The following is a 3,341-nucleotide window of genomic DNA, read 5'->3' as shown; positions in this document are numbered from 1 at the left end:
TCACCTTGCCCAGATATGTTTCATTCAATGTTTCCATTTTTATTCTTAAACTTTGGTAAGAAATATTCAAAACAAATTAATACAACCGAGAATTTGTCTACTAGGGGGGACTTAGTTTAATGGTTCGAGCTGTTATTTGCCACAGCTTGATGTCATAATTTAGTGAAAGTTTATATTATTTTGAGATTATTTTGAAAACTGTTGAAATCTTTCCAGTCATAGTTTTATGAAAGTGAATTTATATATATGCTCTTTTGAGGACGACGGAGTGACTGGAACGATTTGGAATAACCTGCAGTGTTTTAACCCGCAAAATCAAGGACGGTAAAAGTGCTGATTTACCGCCGTCCTCAGTCGATCAGGATCTAGAGACAAATCAAAGGCTAACCGTCTCCGTCGTATAAAAACACATATACATAAACTTGTTAATAAAATACTAGAAGGGTGTTTTGTAGATAAAGAATATAAACAACTAACGCAACCAAACGCCATCCAAACTTACCGTTGTTAAATCCAGATTTTATATCTCAATCAAACACAAAACCTTTTTCTACCTTTTAATTTTCTCTAGAATTTTAAGTTTCGTTTTTCAGAGACATACTTTCCTTGTACTTTCCTTTCTTTGTAGGAAAGTACAGTGACGTATTTATAAAAAGTCCCAAAAGTGTCAGTTTTGTTTGTTATTCGATATCAAATTGCTTAACATGATTTTGTATTTGAAACCTTGCCAGAAGTAGCATTATCTTGATAGTTCTTTCCTACTTTATGGGTTTTCCTGAGATTTCCCCTTGACCTTATCGAGAATAAAGTTGGGTGTAATATACAAAGTTATCCCGTCTTTTCGGGATGGAGTTGAATTTAACTTTGATGAAATCTATCTTTTTTCGTTGTTTTTTTTCTGTACTTTATTCCTTCTTGAAAGTTTAAGGCGGGTCTCCACTTGCGCGCGCTCCGATCGCACTTTTTTGAGCAAAGCTTCCACGCTATTGGTAAAAAGAAAAATGAAGCAACTCCATTGGTGCGATCTGACGTAACGCTTGAAAAAAGTTGAACTGTTTTGAACTTTTTTTTCCAGCACGCGCTACATTTTTATGACGTAATCTTTTTTTCCAAGCAAAAAGGATCGAAGCCAAAAGGTGCGATCGCAGTGCGTGCAAGTGGAGTCCGGCCTTTACAAAGGATATCAGCTTCACTTTTTCTAATGCCGCCGATATCGATCATTCCTCAGTTCAATACACCTTTCCCGATATCGATTGCGCAATACTAAAACATGGAAAATTCAACATGAAAACATGAAAGTCGTGCATCGTTTAAAAATGTTTCAATTTGTGCAAAACTTTAAGTGCTCAATTTTATGTTGCAAAAATCAGCACTTTTGAGAAAAATGTTCCCGAAACACAAAATCAGGTGATCTTTGTTTCAAATGTCTCGCCAAAATCTTTATTACATGGGTACTAAGACACTGCTTTTCTAAGATGGGATGGTACCACTGAACTCTATATATCCCTGGACCAAATTACTTGATCCTGGCCGAACAAAAATCTTTGATCGTAGTTTTTTTGAAATTGGTACCCTAATGGCGACACTACTCAATAGCGGTGAAAATGCATCGAGAGCGCTAGATCTACTTTTCCTAGAAAACTTTTGATGATGTTGCTCCGTTAGACGTTAATTTTTAACACTGCAATGGCTTCTTCTCGAGTATCAATCCGAAAAGAACTCCGATCAAAGATGGCTGACTTAGCTTGGTCCAGGGAAATATAAAGGTCAGTTAAAAAAGTTTCTGCGCAGCTTCATTGTAAATGTAAATTTTGCATGATTATTGTAGTAGTATGTGAATCGTTAGACATTCTTTCATCTTCGCCGTCCCATTCACAGTGGTGTATGAGAATCAAACAAGCAAAATAAAGCGATGGGATATTTTTTACTGATGTAAAAATTGTGAAAATTAAGAGTTCCTGTAAAAATTGTGAAAATTAAGAGTTCCAGAGGGTTTAACCTTATGAGTGTCTGGAATTCAGAGAATTTAATTATTTTCGGACACAAAACGTTGGATCTCATCAATACCTTAAGTGTAAATTTCGCGAAATTTAGTTCTGTTAAAATTAAATTGAATTTTTAAATATCGATGCAAATCGTTTACGTTGTGTTACTATTTTTGACACCAGTTTGTTACAGTTTGATACCCTTTTTGGCACCTAAATATGTTGTGTTTCAAGCAAAATCAGTCTATTCCCTTGCTTAAACCTAAAAATATCCCATTTAGTGAGTCACGAAATTTCATACCCGCGATATATTCCAGAAGGTGGCAATCGCTAAATTTTGGAAAATATTTCACGATTGGCGTAAATTTAGTAACTATACGGTTTTTCTGGATAAGCCCATATTTCCGGATCTTTTCAGCTCTTTTTAAGGATAGAATTCTTGACTATTTTTCAACTTTCATACATTTTCATATTTTAGTAATGGGCGTGAATTTGAATTGACCTGCAAATTGTTTTGGAATTTGGAGCAATCTAAATGGTTAACGCCTTTATTAATGTGTGGAACTGATCTAGCCACGTCGTTGTTGTGAAGATAATATTAACCGACTTCCTTCAAGGTTAGTTGACTTTAATATATTTGTATATATTTTACCTACTTGCTGCTAACAAACCGAAAGTCGAAAGCCAATTCGATTTGATTGGTTAAATGTCAAGATTACTGTAATTGGTGGGGGCGTACGGTTTTTTGGAATTGCGGAAATTGACCCTTTTTTCTTCGGAATTTCGGAAATCAGGCAAAATTCCTTCGGTATTTTGGAATTCTGAAAATCCATGAATTTTCGGTATTATAAAGTTTCTATCCCCTTTTTTCGGAATTCATACATGAAAAATCAAATGATGAAAAATTAGTCAAAACGAGGAAAAATACCCAAAAAATCGGTATCGGAATTGCAAGTATTTTTTTACGGAATTTCGGAACTTTTGGCAAAATTATTCGGTATTTCGGAAATCGCAAACCCCGTACGCCCCCCCCTAATTGATTTAAACTATTAAGTGCTAAGAAAAGTGTTTGATTGTTGAGTGTTCGCTGTTAAACTATTTGAAAAAGTTCACAGGGCATTAGGTATACTTGCCTTGGTTCGCAATCTGATAGCCTACCTTAACTCAGATAATTCAACAAACTTTTTAATTTTCTTACATTTTTAGGCGAAATCTTTTGGTAGCATCATGGCATCATGACATATCCCAAAGGCATTGCTACTAAAAATTTATAATTTATTCATATTATATTGTTTACCTTTTTGTAAATATTTTTTGTTGAAAATCCTTTTTAAGGATAGAAATAATTCGATACAA

The 3,341-nt window shown here is 34.5% G+C and overlaps 1 long non-coding RNA gene across 1 annotated transcript; it reads left to right on the top strand.

Moving 5' to 3' along the window:
• Nucleotides 1-2,461: 2,461 nt before the first annotated feature.
• LOC136804156 (uncharacterized) lies at nucleotides 2,462-3,341 on the top strand. The gene is made up of 2 exons (XR_010846251.1): nucleotides 2,462-2,602; nucleotides 3,192-3,341. It is a non-coding gene; the product is annotated as an uncharacterized lncRNA (long non-coding RNA).

This window comes from Clytia hemisphaerica, unplaced genomic scaffold (assembly GCF_902728285.1).
Source record: "Clytia hemisphaerica strain Z4C2 unplaced genomic scaffold, Clytia hemisphaerica genome assembly, whole genome shotgun sequence".
Lineage (NCBI taxonomy): Eukaryota > Metazoa > Cnidaria > Hydrozoa > Leptothecata > Clytiidae > Clytia > Clytia hemisphaerica.
Note: the sequence above shows the minus strand (reverse complement) of the source record. Positions and strands in the feature narration are given on the sequence as shown.